The sequence below is a fragment of the Centropristis striata genome, chromosome 12 (assembly GCF_030273125.1).
Source record: "Centropristis striata isolate RG_2023a ecotype Rhode Island chromosome 12, C.striata_1.0, whole genome shotgun sequence".
NCBI classification, from domain to species: domain Eukaryota; kingdom Metazoa; phylum Chordata; class Actinopteri; order Perciformes; family Serranidae; genus Centropristis; species Centropristis striata.
In genome coordinates this window covers 5,562,835-5,588,056 of record NC_081528.1, presented here as the reverse complement: position 1 = coordinate 5,588,056, position 25,222 = coordinate 5,562,835, and the positions used below count along the sequence as shown (strand labels likewise).

Sequence of the window (25,222 nt, the reverse complement as noted above, 5' to 3'; positions counted from 1 at the left end):
ACAGCCTTGTATTTCTTCATGTGTTAGTAAAGACAAGAATAATAAAAAGTATTAATTATTTATTAATTATTATTAATTAATAAATTAAATAAATGATTAAGTTGATTTGATAGTGAAATTATTATTTTGATAGTGATTAAGTAAAAAAAGTGAGATAAAATTATATGAAGACTAAAATGTAACATCACTTTATTCAAAGATTTGTGTATTTTAGACTTAATATTATAGAGTTGTTACACTTTTAGAATACACTTATAACAAAATCAATTTGAAAATTTACTGAAATCAAAATATGAAAGCTGAAAAAAGACAACATTGTTGCCACTGCACTCTGTTTTTCTTTACTATTAGAACACTTTACAGCAAAACTACAATGCATTAACTACATTTTTGGGGTCAAAGGTCAAATAAATCATTATGCTTTTTGAGCATAAAAATGACATCATCAGTACATGTAGAATTAAGTGTCATATTACTTACCTACCTATAACCCATTTGGCTGGCCAGCTAAAAAAAACTTTTAGGCAGTTTTTCCCTTTGAGTCGTTACTGCAGTTAGACTTTGTAGGGCAGTTTAAGTCTGAGGAGGGACACGGCTAACAAAAGCTAGCTACATACACTTAAACACACAGCCTGAATGTTTCCTTTGTATTTAGACTCAGGTGAGTGTGTGGTACCTGGCTGGAGGTCACCGTCAGCTCCCTGGAGATGCTGACTGGGCTGCAACGTTTCCTCCTCTGCAGGAAGGAGGTGAAGTAAAAACACTAAACGTGCAGTACAGCACTCTGTGGACCGGAAAGAAAACAGGGAAACACTTAAGCACTTGACTGATCTTCAGTATTGATAATTAATCAACTACAATAGCAATTACTGTCATTCACTTTTGCAGTGACACAAAGGAGGACTGCTGGCCGGATGTGTTCTCACCGCAGTCACACCTGAAGTCAAACTGTCTCCTCAAATACACCACATGCGGTCAGATTCACACTTGACTATGAGAACATACACTGCGAAAAAGGCACCTCTCAAAAACAAGGAAAAGAAGTACAAAAGTTAGGTGTATTTTGCTTAAAATAACAGAATTATCTGCCAATGGAACAAGAAAATTTGTCTTTTCAAGAGTTTCCAAAACAAGTAAAAATATCTAATCTTAACAAACCTCAAATTACCTTAGAATTAGTGTATTCTAACTAATAACAAGTGCATTTTTCTTGATTTTAATGAAATACACGTGACCTATTTTATTATTCTTGAATTAATAATAAGTAAATGCTAGAGCCATCATCTTGACATAATGATATGCAAAGGCATTATATTTCTAGAAAACAGCAAAGACTAAAAACTAGTGAACTTTTCTTGATACAGCTACAAATATTTCCATCTGGCTGCTTATTTTATGTGAAGAGGTAAAATGATGACAAAGTTATGATTTCTTAGTGATGCTTGAAATAAGAAATTATTACTTTGAAATAGGAGTTTCATACGTGTAAGTGTTGATGAAACAGCTTTGTAACTTTTGATATTCTAGTTTCAAGCATGTATTTACTCAGTATAGGTGATAATATCTCAGTAGCAAGCTGAGATATCTGATTTAGATAATTAAGGACCAAAACACTTAAAACAAGTGAAGCAGTCGAACATAAAAGATGCTGACTAAGAAGAAAAATAAGCACATATCCCCTTGATCTAAGATATTTTATCTGACTTAGATTTCAGTTTTTGCAGTGTAATGTGTGTGACAGAAATGTGTCAGTGTGTTGTCATGTGATGATGTCCCTGAAGGAGGACGGGTGGATTTTACCACCAGGTATTTCCGGAGCGTCTCCCGGATGGAGGCTCCAGGCAGCAGGTTCAGTGACAGCTTGGTGAAGTAGATCGGGCTCCATAGCTGCACATTAAACAGACAATAACACTGAGGAGAAGTGAAAAATATACTCCACTGTGTCCAGAATCACTCCCTTTTCACTAGTGCATTACATAGAGGAAAGTGGTTGGCTTGATGACATCTTTAACAGAGCCGTCTTCTTAGGAAGGCAACACAGATATGTGTAGATTCTTCACATCCACTGAACTCTGAGTTTGAGTTTCTCTCGTCTGGCCGTCGACTCAGGGCCCCGATGGTGAGCCGGAACACAATAAAAGGTCTTTTATTCCCTGTGCCATACAAGCACTGAACACCAAATGACAAAGACCTCAGTATTTAAATGTGTTCACCTGCTGCTGTTGTTTCCTGCCAATTTGCACAATTGTTTGTTGCTGTATGTTTTTATTAGTGTATAGTGTATTGCTAGTGTATTTATTTATAACTTATGTCGATTTATGTATATTCAGAGATTGTATGTTTTTATGTGTGTCATGTTTGTATCTTATATATTGGAGAAGCCAAAGACAAATTCCATTCATCCATCCATCCATCCATCCATCATCCATCCAACCAACCAACCAACCAACCAACCATCCATCCATCCATCCATCCATCCATCCAACCAACCAACCAACCAAGCAACCAAGCAACCAACCAACCATCCATCCATCCATCCATCCATCCAACCAACCAACCAACCAACCAACCAACCAACCAATCATCCATCCATCCATCCATCCAACCATCCATCCATCCAACCAACCACCCACCCACCACCTACCTACCTAGCTACCTACCCACCTACCTACCTACATTAACTCTCCAACACTGTAAAGGCCTTTACACATGGTGGCAGGTCAACAAATGTGAAATGCTTATCTGTGAAAGTTTCGCAACAGAATTATTATTACTTTTGCAGTGATGGCAATTCAGAAAACTTATTCAAGGTTGGAATGGATCTGTGCAGGCAGAGCTGTGCATGGCAGGTTGTCTGAGGTAAGTTGTTGTGTAACCTCAGCTAATTTAATTTATTTAAATAAGTGTGTATGTATAGGGCTTTTCAAGTGAAAGGTATAAAGGAAGGAGTGGATCTGGTATGCGCTGCCTTTGTCAAGGTTGAAATTAGTTTGCTGTCTTGATTTGGATGACGTGTTGTTTTCAAATCCTCATGTATACAACTCAAGTTGCATATATGCTGTTAATATTCCTGTTCTGTGTGACATGACAAAAAAACACTTGGAAATAATACAAAATAATACAATGACCTGCAAATTAAGTGCACCAAGTTGACAGTTCATAAGGTACACACAGCTAATGCTAATGCTAGTACAGTCTAACGCGAACAGTCCTGCAATAAATTATATAAAAAAATATGCATTCTCTTCTGAAACTGCTTCAAAATGGTGGTAATTTAACTTGATAGAGACTGTTAATATTTTGAGAAGAAAGTCACAAAGTTACGAGATTAAAGTGGGAAATCTACGAGAAAATCTGTGGTGTATTGAGGTTCCTTAACGAATACAAAACATAATTTTTCCGACTTTTTTTCTCATAAATCTGCAACTTTTTTTCTTGCAGATTTGCCACTTTAATCTCGTAGATTTGCTACTTTTTTCTCGAAATATTACCCCCCTCCCCCGGGTCTGTATTATTATTACCTTTTTCATACTTTGCCCTAATACCCCATTGTAGTTTAACTGCATTTTGTGAATTGTTTTGTCAAATAAGAGAAAATTATCAGTGTATTCATTTCACTCCAGTCTTTTTATTTCTCCACAATGAGAATCAAACCCACAGACTGATCAACAAAGTATTCAGTCAAACTGAACTGAACTGATATCAAACATGTATGGACGACAACAACTGCAGCATTTGATCAAACTTTCAAAAACTTTAAGCTTCACTGCTCTCAACGTTTTCGAAAAAACTTTTAAAAAAGCAGAATTTTGCAGCGTTATTTGACAACTTACCGACTGTCAAAGACAGTTTCAACAAAAAAAATAAACATTTTAACTTCCATGAAGCTAATTATCTAATGTATCTAATGAACTGGACATGTTTCTCTTATACTGTTTGCAGATGACACAACCCTAGTTCTCTACAATTCACATTTCATTAACTGCTTTAGGAGGCTGAAGCTGGTTTAACTGCCTACTCAACATGGTTTTGGTTAAATAAATAAATATAGAGATAAAGATATGAATGTGGAAAACTTCTGGTTATGTACATAAACATAATATACTGTTAAAGTACTGGAGTGAATGCAAGGATTTGGCTGTTGGCCTGTATGTATATGTATAAAGTCCTCAGAGACTGAAACTGTGTTGAGCTTGTGGAAATCCTCTCCTGCTGTGTGCCATGTGTTTCTCTCTGTGGTCCTACCTCTTGCAGGTCCTGGTGTTCTGCATGCTGAACACCATGTGGTCCTCGACGGGACATCGATAGCTCATTCCCACGCTGCCGGCCGGCGATTACTTGCAGCAGCGGGGACATACTCCTAAACTAAAAAGTGGTCAGGAACTCCGTCATGGACACACAGAGACATTCACAGAGGGGAAGATGCACAACAAGAATCAAACCGGATGACTCACTTTCTGGCGGTGATCCTGAAACTCGGGAGCCTGGATTGAGAGGACCATCAACATGTTGAGGGTCTACTATTCTTGCCAAACTTTTCAGGAACAATTTATTGATTTCTCAAAATAACAATCATGAAAAAAGCTGATAATGAAAACAATCACTAGTTACAGCCCTAGTCCTCATATATGAATAACAGTAGTGAATAGAAATATGAATTTTCTTTTAACATTTAATTAATTTTGAATTTAAACTTGTATGGAAACCTGACTATGGAAGCACAGTTGGCTTTGTATGTGATTTAATTGTGGAACTCTTCAGGCTAAATGTCATTTGAAAACCAAAAATATGATTTAAATATGGACGGCCAATAAAATAAGTAAAAAAACAAAATAAATGTGATCAGGTCCAGCTTTGGATTCTGCTCACACGGCAAAAAAGCCGACTTGTATTTTTTGGCCTAAAACAGTGATTTAAGTTGGTAAAACTTGGAAATATAAATTATTGACATTTAGGGCAATAATGTAAGTTAGCACAACAAAGGAAGCCAGTTGTCTGCTCAAAAACAAGTTGGTGAGTTGTTGTTACTTAAATCTTTAAGTTGGAGTTCACACCAAGGGACAATAGTTCTGCTAATTCTCATTTCTTTGTTGTGAAATGCGGGAAAGCGGTGAAATTCGGTCATTAGCGAAAGCTAGCGGCTAACTGATGCTAGCGGCTAGCTGATGCTAGCGGCTAGCTGATGCTAGCGGCGCTGCTTGTTACAAGAGTAGCCATTAGCGTATCAATGCTAACTCAAAATTGTGGTCGCAACATTAGCTGACATTTCATAGCGGTGTTACAATCGTGCCAATTTAGCACACTGCAGAAGTTAGCAGAAGTAAGGATTAAAAGTTATTACAATGTAAACTTAATTAGTACAACTTATAGTTGAGTTGACAAAAATCTTTGAGTTGAGTCGAGTTGAGCAAACTCAAAAACAAAACTTATATATATATATATAATATTTAGTTTAATTGTCCAACTTCAAATTTTATCGAAGTTTGTTGCCTTGAAATTTTGAGTTCACCCAACTTTTCTTTTTTTACAGTGCATACCTTGGTACCAAAAACAGTACTGTGGTTCAATCCCCTGCCAGGTTTAGAATAAGAAAACATGATTGAAGTGGTGGACTTACCTGTTGGAGGAAGACGCCTGCTCGTCCTTCTTCTTCTTCTCTGCTTTTTTTCTTCTCTTCTTTGTCCACTTCCTCAACAGGAGCTTTGAACTCTACCACCTCATCAACCGTATACGGAGCATACGGAGCCTCGTCTGTAACTTTGACAGGGCTGCAGTATAAAAGTAGACACAGGTCATTCTATCGCTGACTTTGTCTTTGCTTTTTGACACTGACAGTGGTGTGAAATGTTTCCTCCTTTGGGCTTCAGGAGAGGCCGTTTTCTCTTCCTCCTCACTTGATGCTGGAGATACTCTACGTTTTCTCTGTGAGGAAACACAAACTCTCACGATTTAATATACAGTGACACACTTTTTATAATCTACAGACTGATAAATGTGATGTTAGGGGGCATTGACACTGTGTGTGAAACTGACTCCCAAGCAGTTGAAGATTTTGCATCCAGCCGCTCTTCTGGGTTTTTACAGTTTCAGCTGTTGTTGGACGTCTTTCTTTACTTAAAAAAACATTACAATAAATAATGTTAAGCATTTTTTACGTACTAATCCTACAAAAGAATCACTTCATAAAGTACATTTTTAGACTTAAAGCAATACTTCTAAAAATAGCATACACGTACGTTTTTTTTACGTTGTAAAAAAAAGACTGCAGTTTCTGTGGATTTATGTTGTAAAACTACTGACCTTAGGGTAAGGGCAAAAAAACTTCTGGTAAGGCGTTATAAGAGACAGTTTAAACAGTAAATAAATGTACGTAAATGCCGGAAGTGAGGTAGTTACAAGGGTCACGTGACTACTGCAAGATTTATGTAAAAAACGTAATGAAAGTCCGCTGCTTGTTTCGACCCGTCCACCACCCCAACCTCCAACCAACCGCGGGAATCCGCCCTTTTATACTTTGCTTGGCTGTCAATCACTACTACATCAGCAAGATGGCGGCAGGCACATTACAGCGGATGGTGAAATACGTAGACATAGCTTGTTTTTCACTGCCTGTACACACAACCTATATTGATGTTTTTGACAGGAGAACAGGCTGCCCTGACAGGTTTGTTTCTTGCTCTTCCATGGCAGACAGCAGCTGGAGTCAGCGAAAAATGCTGAAAAATGTTGGTAATTTAGGACACTACAAAATATATAATTTAACATAGATTAAATTAGATTAGATCTATTGTCCCGAAGGGGAAATTCATTTTCACATCACTGTACATTCAACAGATAACAAATACGCTCAACATTAACATCACACAACACATGACATAGAAACATTACATGGCAAATAAACACCATATGTACATTACAATAGCAATACTTTTTAATGTTTCCATGTAATGCTAATCAACCCACCGTTCTTTATCCTGTGCAAAAGACAAAGGTAAATTAACGCTGTTGTAATCAAGATTTTGTTAAAAAATCGTTCCCACTCACTGAAGACTCCAAACACTAAAACTCCAAAAACTACAATTTTGAAATGGCACTAAAACAAGACAACATGACATTAACTTTTTTGTTTCTTCCAAACATTCATCATAACACACACCATATTCCTCCTACAAATAAAAATTTAATAAATTATTTTAAATGTAGCAATAATGCTACTGTCTTCCAAAAATAGAAAAATATTGTTTATACCCTTCGAAAGTGCATTAAATTATACTGCAGCTCTGACCAGAGGTAACATTTAACTTTGCATATCATAAAAATGTCATCACCGGTCAGTGGACCTATCCATTATTAGAACATTATCAATAAATTATACACTGTAACTCCCTTATGTGGTATTAATTAAACATCGACTGTATGTTATTTAAAATCACAGCAGAGTTCAAAACCTGTTGACTTAAATATTATATGAGGGTTTGGACAGGAATGTCAAAAAGGATTTAATTCCCTCTTGTCCTTACTGTGTCCCTGTGTGCTTGCTTCAACTTTCACTGGATTGAATACCTCTTGTTTATTTTATATCTCTGTCTTTTTGAGCTGACGTGGGGCAGCTGATATGATGCTATGGGGGATTCTTCACCTTTACATTAACCCTTTGGGGTCTGAGCCTATTTGCCTTTTATATACCACATAATATTTACTATACTCATGTTTGGTATTTGGTATTTTCTCAGCACAACTTCAACATGATCTGACAATTATTTTTTTCACTTTAACTCACTTTATTAACATATTGAGCCCAAAAATCATGAAATCTGAAATAAAATTTTACTATTTATGACAATAAAAAACACAAATATGCTCAATGAACTGTATATATGGAAACATAAAGGTAAAATTCAAATATAATAAAACTATACACAAAAATTACCATGAAAACATGTTTATTTATAGGAACAGTGTTAGATGATTAGACCCCTTTTTTCCATTTTTACAGAATGCCACGCCTGTCTTGTCCCATCCTACTTTTACACTCGTATAAATATTTTTGTACTATCAAATTAAAACGATCATATCTTGTGTTCTACATGACCTCGGAACATCAAACAAAAAACTGGAGAAAGTTTCAAGTCTGTAATTTGGAGTGAAGTCAACAGCAGCGCTCCACGTGACCTTGTTTTTTTGTTACGGTGCTTTAAAAAAAGCCACGTTATCTGATCATGCCAGCATGATCATAGACCCCAGAGGATTAAAGTCTTTACTATTTAGTTGAGAGAATAGTGGCTTAATTGGAAATACCATTTCATCCCAGAGTCTTCACCTCAAGTTGTGTGACTGTTTCCTGTTGAATGCTGATGACGCCCACACAGCCGCAGCTCACTGTAGCTGTAAAATTCATCATGTTTACAAGGGAGTTTATTGGCTGAGTTAATATCATGACCCCAGGGCCTGCTAAACCCATTCAATACCCACTGTATAGGTACCATGGGCATTACTGGCATCACTGCCAATGGTACATGCAACAGTGCAGAGTTTATACTCTCACTGTGCATGTATGGGCCAGAGTTCTTCCCTAAAACAGAAGCAAAAATTGTGTAAATATAATACCAAAGGTGTGTATTTAAACTGGATACGTGGCAATTTTTTTGGTTAAATATCAATTATTCAAGACTACTTTCATTCTTCAGGTGGTCATCCATCCAAATGCCTGTCTAAAAAGATATCTGGTCTTAAGGTGATTTTTAAAAGAGCCCACAGAAATAGCGGACCGTAGGGAGAGAGGCAGAGAGTTCCAAAGTTTGGGTGCCACATATTCAAATGATGAATGGTAGTATGTTAATGTTTGGTGGATACCAAAACAGAGCAAAAAGGACATTCAGGGTTTAAAACTATATTGGAATAAAATGCAGTGAACCTCTCAGACATTCTTTATTGCTTTTAAATATGCATTTTCCTGTATTTCCAAGGTGCAGCTGAATGCACCATGAAGTCCATGTGTGCCCACCATAGGCTGTGAAGGCAGGTATAAAATACTGGACAGAAATAAAATTGGGAAAAGTAAATGACTGTATGCTACAAAACAGTGGTTGGCCCCTGGTGTGGCCCCTGTGTCAAATTAATGATAAAATGATCAATTTATAATAATGAACAACAGAACAATTCTTACCTATTTTTTGTTCAAACAATATCTCATTGTTAACAAAAGGAACCCAGAATGTGTACATTGTATATTAGTTTAATTGTGCAATAAAAGCTTGTGTAAATATAAAAAAAAAGATCACTCTCACTGTACTGCAAAATAAAAAAAAGTGATTGTGCACAAAGATGAGAAATTTCATTGTCGTACAAAAATTATTGTAATTGTTGGTTAGTCTCATTGTTTCAATCAGTGTATTTGTGTCTTCAAATTATACTTGCCTCAGAAATCCCATATCTGGCCCCAACCATAACCCTATTGACTGACCTAAAATTGCCCCGTCAAGAAGGCAAGATCAGCTTTCTTTGTTGTTCACTTTATGAACTGTTTACTATTGAAAGCACTAGGCTTCGATCCAATGCCCGTCTTCTGTTTTCTTTCAGTTTTCAGAACAAGAAGATCCAGATTAAATTCCCTTTCTTTGGAAAGTTGCCATATTAGATGCACTTTACAGCCTTAGTGAGAAGTAGGCAAAAAGAGCCCTTTTGGCTGCTAATCTAACTCAGCACGCCTCGCTGAAGCTGCAAGGCATTTCTCTGGTGGCTGCCTTATTTGTTTCATCATCAAAAACCCTCTTTGGAAGGATTTGCTCCGTTTGGCTTGACTCTACGGGGAAGAACAGGGAGGTAGCAAGGAGAAAGGGGAGGAGAGGGATGGTCAAGCTTTAGAAGACGGAAAGAAAGAGGAAGAGCAGATTTGCAAAGAGTTTGGGAAAGATGAGCAGGGACCCCCTTTAACTACTTGAGTTGCATTGAAAAAGATGGCAGGCTCTTAAAAGATGAAGGGATAAAGAAGGAAAAGGGAATTATGGGAGAAGTGACAGAGGAAAGGAGGAAAACAGAAGAGAGGAGAGAAGACTGGCCAGGCCTCAATAGAAATGAGAGGAGATCTTGGCAGTTGGCAAGACAGGCATTAAAAAGTCAGGACAAGAAAGACGTAATTGTCTGCAAAAAAAAAAAAAAAAGTTTTAAGATGAAAACCAATTCCTTTTACACTACCTTAAACACCTCGCCATTAAAATGATGTATTTTCCACATTTTTCTCTTTTTTTTAACAGATTCTGGCGAGATGCCCTTACCTGAGCCTGCTGTATCTCCACTAACTAACACATTTTAAAGTCTTTACTTTTTATGGAACATCCATTAGCCTCCGAGAGCAGAATGAAATTCCTCAAATTGTCAGAATATATGGGCAAAGAGCAACTCATACGGAAAGTTAGTTTTCAGACCTTCTCAGTCAACTTTTAACTAACAACAATAGGTAGAGATGAGAAAGGTTTTTAGCTTTTATTGAATGTGAATGGCCCCTTTGAAATCTGGTTGTATGAATAAAGACCTTGAGACTACATTGCTGCGTACAGGCTCCTGTTCTCAAGTCAAGTATCAACTTATCTGTCATATTTTTATAGCACAATGCCTTTCTTTTCTCTCCCTATTAAACTCGAATGTGATTTGAGCTTGTGAGTCTTCGATTGCCGAAAATTTGGGTGAACCTTCCCTGTGTTAAACTTTTGTTAACTTTTTGTTACATTCAAGTTGAAGCCATTGACTAATATAAAAAGCTCTTAAGAGTGCTGACCTTTGAGGGATCAACAGTACAAAATAGAGAAAGTTATCATCTATTCTTTATTATTCTTTTTTGTGTAACGTTCTCCTCTGCCGGAGTGTGAACTTCTCCATGAATGAGGCATGGACTGAAGACAGCAATGAGACAATGGCACGAATACTCTGAAAAAAAAAAGTCTCTCCAGTAAACTGTATATGTCTCATATACACTATATAGGGTTCGTGCACTTTTTCAGTGGTCAAATTCAAGCACTTTCAAGGTCCATTTTAAAGCTTTTGCAGTACTTTTCAACGGTTGTAAATGACATGTTTTAGATGAGTACTTTGATACTAATTTTGGGTAATTTCACTTAACCATACCACCAGCAATGGTATTACACTTATAGGCTATAGGCTATTCACTTTATATATTTTTTTCCATTGAAAATGCGGTTTTCTATAGTCAGATTGCAAGAGAAATACAGTAAGAATTTCAAGCATTTACAAGCACTTAATCCAAAATCCAAGCACTCTTCAAACCTTAAAATTCAACATTAAAATTCAAGTGCCTTAAAGATGCAGTCTTTGTAATGTCCAGCAGGGGCGAACTAAACTGGTTGCAAAAAGAAGTCTGATTGTATAGAAGTCTATGAAAAGACAAGCCTACTTTTTACTTCATGTTTAACCTCAGTAAATATTTTCCTAATGAATTTATGATCTCAGTCACCAGTGTCAAGTCTTCTTCAATACAACATGATTTAGTAAATGATGATCCCATTTAGAGTAAAATGTCAAATAAATCAGGACATACTTCATTCATACTTCGTTATTTCAATAAATAAAAGTGAATTGTATCATTGTGGTTGCCTAAACATTTCTTGATTATCACTGGGTTGGATTAAAAGACATTGTAAAGAGTCTGCTGTTGATTTTAAATTGAATATGCATCTCGCTAGTGATGTGCCAATGAAGCCTCATGAACCATTTTCTTCATTTTCTGACTCCACTAGATGGAGCTCTCTGATCAACAAAGGGCTGGAAACACACTTGATTAGCATTGCTAAAGCCTTTTTCAATGAACCAAGAGCACCATCTAGTGGAAAACAAAGTAAATGGTTCATAAGGCTTCATTGGCACATCACTACATCTCGCTAACCAAGCTAGCTAGCTAGTGCTAGGGTTAGCTGACAACTTAGTGTCCTCCATAACAGCTCCACTCCTTCATCCAAATATTGCCACTTCTGGTTTTTAAAAATCTAAATGGCAACCAGTAGTGATGTGCCAATGAAGCCTCATTAACCATTTTCTTTATTTTTCAACCCCACTAGATGCCGCTCTTGGGTTAAAAAAAGGTTCCAGCAATGGTTTTGAGTGTGTTTTCAGCCATTTGTTGAACAGAGAGCGCCATCTAGTGGAGTCAGAAAATAAAGAAAATGGTTCATGAGGCTTCATTGGGACATCACTAGCGACCAGGCTTCAAAAAACGGGTTCATAAGTGCTTCCACTACTTTTACACACTCTGGCCAATGACCAAGTTGTTTTTTCACTCTTTATTGTAACAATCAGCATTACAATTTGGACAATAGAGGCAAGATTACAAATACAGAAACAGATGACTAAGTAGTCAAACTTCTCACAACACCGGATTTGGTATTTTGAATTGGTTTCGTACGGATGAACTGTTTAGTGTCATCAGGGCGTTACAAAGTCCTGCTAAAGTCACTGAGATTTATTCTGCTCTAGTAAACTCTTATAAATATTGCATGCATGTATGAACTCACTTTGACTAGAATACATTTTTCAGTAGAGTAATTACTACTGTCAGAGAACATAGCAACTTTCCTTCCTACAGAGATTTGCCACTTGCTGTCACATTAATGTCAAAATGTTTGTAAGGTATCTGTGGCGACACAACTATATTCATATGCTAATAAAGCTATTACAAGCACGGTTGGAAGGAGGTGGGAAGGTTTACAACGAGAGGAGCAGCGGAGGTCTTTTTTTTTCCGCTCGGACAACCCTAAAAAGATGGACGGGTCTTGGAGGAGCACATGAGAGGGAGCAGAGGAGTAATGATGAGAGGGGAAGTGACAGAAAGAGGGAGAAAAGGAGAGAGAGACAGGGAGTCACCATTCCCCCTAATGGAACAGGCTTCTGCAATGCTTTTCCCCCTGATTACACTAATGACCAATTTGAAGCAGTTAAAGAGCCACTTTGGTGGCTCTCCGTCTCTCTCTCTTCTTTTCTCCTCCATCCACTCCATCCTCCTCTCCCTTACACCTCTTTCCCCCTTTCTTATGCCTCTCTTTTCTCTTTCATCTGCTTTACTTCTCCTCTCTTGCACTCTGTTGAGAGACGTATCCACCTCTGTGTGTGTCCTCCAGCGAGCTGCCCATTCGTCTGTATGAAATATACAGCGTGCATGGAGAATATAGAGCATGGGTCTCAAACTCGTGGCCTGCGGGCCAATTATGGCCCTCATGACGATATTTTGTGGCCCCCACCTTGATATGAAAGTTTAATGTGAGTTTTATATGAATGGCACTTTACCGTGTTGTGTGTGGAAGGTCCCTTTATTGACCCTTAATTCACTTGTTTCTATGACGACATTAACAAAAAGAAAGGTAGCTGCTACCGGACCGTTTATTATCTGCCGTGTTGTTGTTACTGGAAGAAGTGGAAATGTTATGTCATGTAATTTTGTGTCTTTTTTTTTGGTAATTTTGTGTCTTTTTTGCTAATTTTGTGTCTTTTATTAAATAATTTTGTTTCTTTCTTTGGTAATTTTGTTTATTTTTTGTAATTTTGTGTCTTTTATTAAATAATTTTGTTTCTTTTTTTGGTAATTTTGTTTATTTTTTGTAATTTTGTGTCTTTTTGTAATTTTGTGTCTTTTTTTGCAATTTTGTGTCTTTGTCTAATACGTTTTTGTGTTCTTTAGTAATTTTGTGTATTTATTTGGTCATGGAAATGTTATGTAATGTAATTTGTGTCTTTTTTTGGTAATTTTTTTGCCTTTTTTTGGTCATTTTGTGTCTTTTTTAAGTAATTTTGTTTTTTTTGTCATTTTGTGTCTTTTTTTTTGTCATTTTGATACTGCCTCCAGCGGTCCCCAGGTAATTTGAGTTTGAGACCCCTGATATAGAGCATGCAGCAGAATATATATATATATATATATATACAGAGAGAGAAAGAGAGAGAGAGAGGGAGAGGGAAGAAGAAATGTTACGCATAAGCAGCAGGGTGCAGATTGGAGTTTACTACAGCAAATATTTCTGAGAGGCAGAGCCCATCTGGATGAAGAAAATTATCTAATTGGTTGAGTAAGACCTTAAGGGTCGGAACCAGTTTTTCTTAGATATCCAATTAGGCAGAAAGCTGTCAAGTTAAAATTGAACAACCTTTGATAAGAAATATGAAAACAAGATTGGAATAATATTGCCTGGAAATTTTATCAATTCAACAATTATTTAAACATGGTAGGAGCCTTTATTCAGCTCAACTGAAGAAAGAACCAGATCTCTACTTGAGACAGGCTGAGAGACCAGGGCACCACTGTAGCAGAGGGGTTAAAGTCATAAACCATGAGTCTCAAACTTGCGGCCCACGGGCCAATTGCGGCCCTCGTGACGATATTTTGTGGCCCCCACCTTGATATGAAAGTTTAATGTGAGATTTATATGGATGGCACTTTACCGTGTTGTGTGTGGAAGGTCCCTTTAATTACTTTTTTTGGTAATTGTGTGTCTTTTTTAGTAATTTTGTGTCTTTTTTTAAATAATTTTGTGTCTTTTTTGGTAATTTTGTCTTTTTTGGGTCATTTTGTGTCTTTTTTGGGTCATTTTATGTCTTTTTTAAATATTTTTGTGTCTTTTTTTGGTAATTCTGTGTCATTTTTTTGTAATTTTTTGTTTCTTTTTTTAAGTAATTTAGTTTTTTTCTGTCATTTTATGTCTTTTTAAGTAATTTTGTGTCTTTTTTTAGTCATTTTGATACTGCCTCCAGCAGCCCCCAGGTAATTTGAGTTTGAGACCCCTGTCATAAAGACTGAGAAATGGCTTTCAAAAAGAGAAGAAAGGAAACATAAGAGAGCTTTCATTCATAATTGTTTCTGTTTTCATTTTTGATCATGTTTACAGGTGCTTTAAAAGTGTCTGTGTGAGATCAGCGCACTGATGGTATTAGAACGGAAACACACATTATGGCGGCTATTATATCAGACATTATATGTCATTACATGAATATCTACCTTTATTCATGAAGTATGAAAACTGTCTCACTAGGTTAACAAATAATGGCATATCGGGTCCTTTTATTATTGGTAAAAGTGCTTCAAATAGTAGCACAGGTGCATTTTCAGAGGCACCACTTAATTTTCTGCATCCTCCTCACAACCATCAATGCAGCAAACAAGACTAAGTCAAAACTGATGCGGCTGACCACGTTTGGTCAATGCAACTTTGTGGGCAATATGTTACAAGATTAGTTAATGCTAGTGCCTATGATGTGAATATAAGTAGTTAGTATGCTAACAAACAAGTGAAATACACTCATGGAAAAAATTATTAGACCACCCTTGTTTTCTTCAAGTTATTGTTCATTTTAATGTCTGGTACAACTAAAGGTACATTTGTTTGGATAAATATAATGATAACAACAAAAATAGCTCATAAGAGTTTGATTTTAGAGCTGATATCAAGCCATTTTCCATGGTTTTCTTGATAATGATTTTGGTTATTATCAATAACCCTTAGAGCATGGGTCTCAAACTTGCGGCCCTCGTGACAATATTTTTGTGATATGAAAGTTTAATGTGAGTTTTACATGAATGGCATTTTACCGTGTTGTGTGTGGAAGGTCCCTTTAATTACTTTTTTGGTATTTTTGTGTCTTTTTTAAAATAATTGTGTGTCTTTTTTGGTAATTCTGTGTCTTTTTTTGTGTCATTTTGTGTCTTTTTTAAAGTAATTTTTTTCTTCTGTCATTTTGTGTCTTTTTTTGGTCATTTTGATATTGCCTCCAGTGGCCCCCAGTGCTTGGGCTCTAATAATTACCGTTAAAATGAAATAAGTTAAATAACAGCACTGTCCATATGAGGTCAATGACATATTTGAAACAGGTGTGCGCTGAGAACAGCAGCCTCTAGCAGCCCCGCCCCCTGAATAAAGTGTGTCACTCACTCAGTCACATACACACCCGTGTGTAGGGCTGACCTCGGCGGTCTGCGAAAAAAAAATTTTATTTGGTTATTTTTTCTATTCAAAGTAACAAACAGCAAATGATGCACTTGTGCATGTGTTTGTGCATGCTGGTGTTTTTTCTCTTCACAGTGAAACCAACTGCTATGGGGAGTCTGGGGCCCAAAGCCTTGCAGTGGTCCTTTAGACCACACTTAGGGGTATAGGTGTTATATACTGTATGTAGTGTATCATGGCCCCATATGACACCAACACAATGTATATTCTATTTTGGTTTGTGAAATCAAATATGCTTTTCTATCATCTCCACTGTGTGTCATAAAACTAGTTTCAAGTTCAACAGCCATAATATATTGAGCTGGAGGCCAAGAGTTAAGTTCTAATGTACACATTACTCATACTGTTTGTACTGCTGACATGAAAAGATAGCTTATTATGCTAGTTATGTCCTCGTCTTACCTTTCTCAGTCCTTGTCTAACCTTTGCTTCAGAAAAAAGTGTTACTTTAGGTCTACACTGGAGAATGACAAGCTAAAGTATATGCAAATGTCATTGCTCTTACCTGTCTGAAGGAACCAGTGTAGGAGAGTGAACAGAGCTCTCGCTCATCCTAAAGGGGCCTGATAGAGACCTGTGAGAGGGGAACAGGTGTAGAGGAGCAGCTGGGTGACAGAGATGGGTGTCTTTCTGCAGATAGGACAGACTCAGACTGCAGTCACCTGCAGCACGAAACAAGTTCATGCTAGAGAGAGAGGAAGGACAGAGTTATGGATGGATTATTGAATGGGGCTACAGGGCTCAGGCTTCAGAGCCACAAGTTTCAGGGACTCTCCTGCCTTCACCTACAAACTGTCACTCAAAGGGTTCACAGATACACAAAAAGAAAAAAAGACTATAAAGAGACCAAGACAACCTTAAAGAGATGCAAAATGACTTTAAAGAGACACAAAGAGACAATTGCAGTGAAAAGAGGTAAAACAACTACAAAGAGACAAGAAAAGTACAGAGTCTCTAATCAGACAACAAAGAGACACAAAACTACTGCAGAGAGATGCAACACAACTAAAAAAAAAAAGCACTTTCCACACCAGTAGTCCACCAACCACCAGGGGGCGGGGCCGTTTTTATCCTCTGAAAAAAGCCTGAAAGCTAAGCAGGATGTGACGTAGCACTCGATGCCACAACAACACGCGTCATTTGTTAAAGCCGGCGAAGCAGTGTTGCCAACTTAGAAACTTTGTTGCTACATTTAGCGACTTTTCAGACCCCTTTTAGCGACTATTTTTCAAAAAAGAGACTGGCGATGAATCCAGAGACTTTTTCTGGTGTTATTGGAGACTTAAAAAGAGTAAGAACGAGTCGAAGCGGCACAGTCCTCCTGCAGCAGTCTCTCCCAGCTGCAGAGCCAGAGGGGATGTTAACCCCTTAGCGTCCAGTTTGCAAATTGCTAATAGGCTAACAGTTAGCTTTGTAGCAGTACAGTGTGTATGTGCTGCTGCTGCAGGAGGTGTTCACTTAGCGATCTCTGTTTGTTTACAACAAGCACCGGACACTCTGTGCACACACTAAAAACTGAGACACAAAGAGACTTACAATGGCAGTGAAAAGGGGTAAAACAACTACAAAGAGACAAAAGAAAAGTAACAACACAACTACAAATAATAGCAAAACACCCTAAAAAATAGCTACAAAATGACTAACCTAAATACAGTGTTATCCAAAAAAAACTACAGGTTTCTATTGTTTGTTTAAAAGTAGTGCAATGAAAATACAGATGTTTTCCCTAACATGATGAATAATCCTGATTAATAATCCTGATTACAATATTGTTTAAGTTAACGATATAAGTTTTTATAGCGTTTTTTTGTAAGTTGACATTTTTTTAGTCTAAGGACCTGAAAGGGTAGTAAATTAAAGTGGGCCCAGAGGGTTAATGACATTATAGTGTCAGAAATGTATGGTGTTTTGGTTTAACATTAGCCTGGCCCACCCTCTGTACATTATTGCCTGTGATGAGTTTCTCAATTGGCACTTCATTCTATTTGGATTCATACAACCAATGCATACGCTCACCAGCTCACGCTGCAGTGTGACACTTCCCTCCAGCTCTGTGCCAGATATGTCAGCAATAGAGTAATTGCACACCCAAGCCACGTGGAAATGTCACAAGCTAGGTGAGCTTCTTCTACCAGGAACAGAAGGAAAACCTTCCAGTTCTCTCTCCTCCTCACTTCAACGTCTTCTGTCATCCTGACAGCCTCTCCTGTTTGCTCATGTTCTACTTTTTCATGAGCCGCTCTCGTCTTCTGGTACTTTTCCTTTTAATTTCTGCTCTCTTATTTTGCCTTTGAATGATTGATGTCCTCCCTAATCATTCTCAGTGTGTGTACCCTAAATTCAGTCCACATTCCCTTCAGTAATAATAATGAGAAAGGGACCTAAGCTTTGGAACAACCATGCAAAGCTTTTGGGATCCTCTAACCTTTCCTCTACTGTCACAATGAGGTTGACATTTTTGGTCTTTAATGATATGTCTTAATTATATATATTAGATCAGGGATGGGCAACTGGAGGCCCGGGGGCCACAAACGGCCCGCTCCCTCACTTGAAGTGGCCAACTACATTCATTTGAGCATGAAATCTTAAAAGTGCAGTGTAAAAATGCACAAAATTACTTCTTGTAATTAATGTTGGTCTGCTGTTCTTGCACTGAAAGAAAATCACAATAAGTGGTTATTTTTTATTTGCTTCAAACCTTTTGTATTCCTATTTATTCTGGTATACATGCATTTGAGCATGAAATGTGTTAAGTTATTGCACTGTAAACAAATAGACACAAAATAAACAAATAGACACAAATGCAGAAAAGACACAAAATGAACAAAAAAAGACACAAAATGACAAAAAAAACTCGAAATGACCAAAAAAAAAACCCACAAAATGAACAAATACTTTGTTGAACAGAGAGCATCATCTAGTGGGCTCAGGAAATAAAGACAATGGTTCATGAGGTTTCATTGGCACATCACTACACACTACACCGCCTGTTAATTTTCTGTTTTTTTTAAAAAAGGTCTTTAGTTGTATTTACTTCCTTTACTTCCTTTACTTTACATTCCTAAACTGCATGTGCACTTTAAGCCATGTTTTGCCCATAGGTATGTTTGTCGAATGAGTTGTCTGATCTGTTGTTCAAACCACTTCTTTTCCCAAATAACACATTTTTTGTTGTTCAATCAAAAAATATTCATATATGCATAGCTTCTGGAACATAGTAATTTCATGTCATTATGTTAGCATCAGTTTACGTGCCTTTCTGCTCGACACAGCACCTGTGTAATTGAACAAAGTAATAAAACATTAAAGTAAATTTCAGAATTCTGTGAAACATCATTCTGGCATACAAACAATGTCCAGAGATAACTCAAATGTAACACGAACAGGATTTTGGATTTCCTCCATTACCCTTTTCCATTTCTCCCTCCTCTTCTTTGTCATATCCCAGCTCTCATTTGTCATTCTCTGATGTGTTTGCACTTTTTTACTCTCTCTGTCATCCTGTCTCTCACATGCACACACTCATTCATTTTGTCATGCATGCTCGCTGCTACATTTTGAAGCATTTCTCCCTCTGATCCCACCCATCTGTCTGCTCCTTCTCTTCTCTTACCCCTCTTGGTCTCATTCCTTAGCACTTTCTTTCATTTCTTCACTTTCCTCCTCGGATCTATCCCTCTCTCCATTTGTCCTTGGCTCACTTTCTCTATCTTATCCAGTGTAATAATGAGTGAGAGGTGCAGAGGGACCCCCAGGCCCCTGTCTCTCCTCCATCCTCTCCCTTTCCCCTTCCTGTTGCTCTTTCACTCATCTCTTTTAGCCTTTCTTTCTTTAAAACCAGAGTATAGTGGGGACTAATTATACTGAGGGTATTCGTGTAGCCAGTTCCCATGACGACTGCACTGTTACAACACAGGCAACAGCAAAATGGCTGACAGTCAGTTGGTTCACTCACTGTATATACTAAAACTCAAAGGTTAAATCAATGCAGGTTTCTGTGGGCTGATATCAATATATCGACTTGCTGAAACTTGACCAGCAAGCACATGGTGACAAGGAGGTGGTCTCTTGGTTTTGACTGCCATGTAATGAGATAGGGGTGGAGTGATCACTCAAACACTGGGAAATGATGAATTTGTTGGGGACTATATTTGTCTGACTGAAGCACAAGGAGCCATTCAGTGTCTCTGCAATGTAAACATATCTGCAGCAATATAAGATGCTTGGAGCAATGGACATGATATATAGAGTTCATAGGTGGGTGAGTGGTAAAGGTAGTGGATTGATCAAACAAACCCTGGACTTTCACCCAGTAGATAGATGGTTGTGTCCTAGATAGATACCTTATTTATCCCAAGGAAAATTGAGGAAAAGGGCAGTCCCCATGAACCAGTTCCTTGCATTTTCAACATCCAAAGAACCGGCTTTCTGCAGGAAAACTGGTTCCAAAGCAGCTCGTTGCTACTTTATTTATCCCGAGGGAAATTAAGGAAAAGGGCAGTTCCCATACCGGGAGTTGAACCCGGGCCGCCTGGGTGAAAACCAGGAATCCTAACCGCTAGACCATATGGGAGTGTCCTGAACAACAGTGGTGCCTTTTCCTCCAACAACCAAGACAGTGCTGTTCCAGGGCTGGTTCGTACCCCATGCCTAATCTTGAATCAGTTCCTTGCATTTTCGACAACCAAAGAACCGATTCCAGACCGGCAACAAATCTTTGCTCGTCTTGAACCATAAAACCACTTACATAAGGGGCTGGGGGCAAACAAACCCTGGACTTTCACCCAGTGGACAGATGTTTGGGTCCTAGATAGATAGATACTTGATTTATCGAGAGGGAAATTGAGGAAAAGGGCAGTTCCCATACCAGGAGTTGAACCCGGGCCGCCTGGGTGAAAACCAGGAATCCTAACCGCTAGACCATATGGGAGTGTCCTGAACGACAGTGGTGCCTTTTCCCGCCACAACCAAGACAGTTCCAGGGCTGGTTCGTAGGCCGTGCCTAATCTTGAACCAGTTCCTTGCATTTTCGACAGCCAAAGAACTCTTTGTTCGTCTTGAACCATAAAACCACTTATGTAAGGGGCTGGGGACAAACAAACCCTGGACTTTCACCCAGTAGACAAATGTTTGTGTCCTTGATAGATAGATACTTTATTTCTCCCGAAGGAAATTCAGGTAAAGGGCAGTTCCCATACCGGGAGTTGAACCCGGGCGAAAACCAGGAATCCTAACCGCTAGACCATATGGGAGTGTCCTGCATAACAAAGGTCCTTTTTCCCCGAACGACCAAGACAGTTCCAATTGTTTATATTTAGCCACCACAACTACTTGGAAAGGTTTTGGAAAAGACACCTATGTTAGCATTGATTTGGAGTTGTGCTGCTAGCAATCCTGCAAATATAATTCCATTGTTTAGGTTTTTTTTTTTTAGATCTGTGGTGGGACTGAACCAATCAGTAGTGATGTGCCAACAAAGCCTCATGAACCATTTGCTTTTTTCTTGACCCCACCCATTGCGCTCTTGGTTTTTAAAAAAAGGCTCAAGCAGTGGTTTTGAGTGTGTTTTCAGCCCTTTGTTGAACATACAGCTCCATCTAGTGGGCTCAGAAAATAAAGACAATGGTTCATGAGGCTTCATTGGCAAATCACTACCAATCAATGCATTCGTGGGCCAATAGCCAAAACAATGTGCTACAGCAGGCATAAGCTCTATAGAACAAAGGGAACTGCAGTCAGATGATAGTTATCTGTGGGTCGTTCACCTTATAAAATCACACAGACTTTGTTTTAATATAAACATATATACAACACATATAACAATTATATTAGTCCCACTTGAAGACCTGAATTCCTATAATGGCTGTTGGGGCTTATACTGAAACACAGGCCATCCTGCTGTAGACAATTATATGACAATGTTATCAATGTGTTTTCATGAGTTCTAGTGTGTGACTACAATTTTAATTTGGCTTCTTGTTACCAACATTTTCCAACTCTTCCTTGAGGAAAAACTCCTGTGAGAGGGATTTTGAAGAAATTACTCATGCATCACAAAACAGCACTGACAGACTCCCTCGAGAACTTGTTCTTTTTCATTACAGGAGGTTTGTAAAGGGGGTTCCTTTTTGGGGGAAAGTACCAGGAAAAGCATGGTGGGGAAACACTGGCCTTTGTTGTCAAGAGTTACTCCAGTTAATAAAAGGAATTTTGAAAGAGGATGATTATTGTGGAAGAGCTGGGTTTCCTCCTGTGCTGAATGTACTATAGAGGCAACTAATATTCAGTCAGACAAATAACGCTTTGTGTCCTTTCTGAGCTGTCAGAAACAGTTAAATACCTGTGGTGAGGTGTGAAAAGCTACTGTTTGGTTAAAGAAAGAACTTGAATCACTTTGTAGCTTTAGGTTTTTTTCAATGGACACAATGTTATTAAAGGAGAAACTTTCCACCAGATACAAAATATAGACTTTAAGCCTTCAGCCATGCTAGCAGCTCTGTAAGGCTGGAGTCAGGGAAGTTTTTTTGAGCAAAATGTGAACATCAGCATGCTAACATACACAAATCAAAAGAATCTAATCAAAATTACTTTATTTATCTCCAAGGGGAAATTCAGTTTGTCTGATAGAATCTCTGTTAGAATAAGACAGCCTGATGGCTGTAGGAGCGAAGGATCTTTTGTGTTGAACCTGCGTAAATCTATGATCATTTCCTTAGTTTTTGAGGTGTTCAGTAGGAGATAGTTCTTGTGACTCCAGTCACTGAAGACTTTCATCAGATCCCTATATTCAGATTCCTGTCGATTCCTGATACATGCCACAATAGCAGTGTCGTCGGAGTACTTCTGGATGTGGCAGGACTCAGAGTTGTATTTGAAGTCTGCTGTGTACAGTGTGAACAGGAATGGAGCCAGAACAGTGCCTTGTGGAGCCCCTGTGCTGCTCATTAATGCCCCAGAAACACAGTTCCCCAACCTGACATACTGTGATCTTCCTGTCAGGTAATCTGTGATCCAGGAGATGTGTGCTTGTTTTTGAATATGTTGGGTTGGATGGTGTCGAATGCGCTTGAAAAATCTCATGATGACAACATCTTGACATATGATAATAACAGGCTGATGTTATCATCAAAAATAAACAGGTACAATGGCCATTTTACTAGTGACGTGACAATGAAGCCTCATGAACCATTTGCTTTATTATTTTTATTTTGACCCCACTAGATGGCGCTCTTGGCTTAAAAAAAGGCTCTAGTAATGGTAATTGGGTGTGTTTACAGCCATCTAGTGGGCTCAGAAAATTAAAAAAAAGGCTTCATGAGGCTTCGTTGTCTCTTCACTACATTTTAGTTTGGAGTGTTAGCATGCTAGCATGTTACCTGACACCCAGACACACACAGAACCAACACATTTCCATCTTTCCATCCTTTAGAAGCGCTATAAAAATTTAATGTATTATCATTATTATTATTATCTTTGTGTTTCAATGGATAGTGTTTCATTGCAGAGCTGATGAATTACTGATAAAACACGGTAGCTTTAATAGATTTCCACAATGACCAACTCAGTCTTCTAATACTTTATATGAGCGTTGGCTGAATTTTTTTTCCATTAAATTACTGAATGTTTTGTCTTTTACATTGAAATCAAGTTAGAAAAGGTTCTTTTTCCAGACAGTATTGAGGTTAGAGGCAGTCACAACAACTTTTCACATTTTCAGTACAAATAACACATAGTCTGTAAACACAAATGTTGAAGGCTAATAAAAATGTCATTAGGTATTCATCAGCATAAGTACTATATACACTGAGATTTTAACCTGACGATTGCACCACATTTTATGCCAAATCATCTCGTAGATGTTGAGATATTTTACTGGTTATGAGGAAACTATACAAAATGTCAGGAGATGAACAAAGTCATTTGGTCTCTGGGAGCTTTTAATATTTCTACTAAGTTCGTAACAGTCCACTTTCACAACTGTGATCCTCCTTACTCTGCAAACACAAGTTGACACCACCAGTATAATTTAGAAGACACTAAAATGGCATGCAAAATATACACATTGTGGCTGTAAGTTGTAATCCGTCAGAGATATAAATTAAACAAACTAAATACCATAAAAATATTTAAAGCCAAGTATTAATCATGATATTTTAATAGCTGGATCTTAACTTTCTTCCTAATTTACAACCACCATCTCACAGTTCCAATCATCCCCGGTCGACGTTTGGACACCATACTGCCACAGGGAATTAATGGTATGTAACGGCCACCGTAAATACAATTCTAATTATCCCTGGCCGATCCTTCAGTGCACACTGACTTCAGTGTAATAACATCATAAACTCTGGAGAACGTATGTATACAGTTTTATGGTCACAGGGTTAAGAGCCCAACAGAGATTGGTCAAATAGTGTCGTAACATGCTTTGCAAATTCTGTGATGGAGGTCTGGTGTTAAACCTGAAGCCTTGGTAAGAGAAGATAAAAGATATTAACCCATAAGAACCCATGGTGACACCCTGTAACAAACACCTTAAATCTTCCAGAATCTCCCATATTCAGAACAGAAATGTGAAAAAGTAGCTTATTTCAAAAAGCTTATTGTTGTTACTGACAATATTTCCTGAACAAATTAAAGTCACAATTTTTTATATATGCTATGGAGATGGAAAGAAAAAGACACATGTTTATTTGTTTATTGATTTATTATTTTTATTATGCTACTTAAAAATAAATCTGAAAAATAAATTGTTGTTAAACAGCACTATTAATGTCACAATTTTGATAAATGTTGTGGAGATGCAAAGAAAAAGGCACATTTGTGTCTCTAAGCAGAATATGTGTCTTATAGTGTTTATATTTTAAAATAAGAAATATCATGATATCTCTCTCCTGGCCTGGGAACGCCTCGGGGTCCCCAGGAGGAGCTGGACGTCATGGCTGGGGAGAGGGACGTCTGGAATGCCCTGCTTATCCTGCTGCCCCCGCGACCCGGCCCCCGGAAAATGGATGGATGGATGGATAAACATAAATACCATAAACGCCCAATGTATCGTATATGTCACATCACAGATCTTTGACATTTAGGGGTAGAATTTTTTTTTTTTTTAAACATTCTAATGTTTTCTATGAGGTCCACTTGGTCTGTGGTATATCCTACATAACTTTCCTTCAAGGATAAATAGGTCTTGGTTCTTATGGGTTAAGGATAAAAAGACAAAGATG

General features: G+C 37.9%; 2 non-coding genes across 2 annotated transcripts; both read right to left on the bottom strand.

The window, feature by feature from the left end:
• Nucleotides 1-20,496: 20,496 nt before the first annotated feature.
• Nucleotides 20,497-20,568, bottom strand: trnae-uuc (transfer RNA glutamic acid (anticodon UUC)). The gene has a single exon. It is a non-coding gene; the product is annotated as a tRNA-Glu (tRNA).
• A 285-nt stretch (nucleotides 20,569-20,853) lies between these two features.
• Nucleotides 20,854-20,925, bottom strand: trnae-uuc (transfer RNA glutamic acid (anticodon UUC)). The gene has a single exon. It is a non-coding gene; the product is annotated as a tRNA-Glu (tRNA).
• Nucleotides 20,926-25,222: the final 4,297 nt, after the last annotated feature.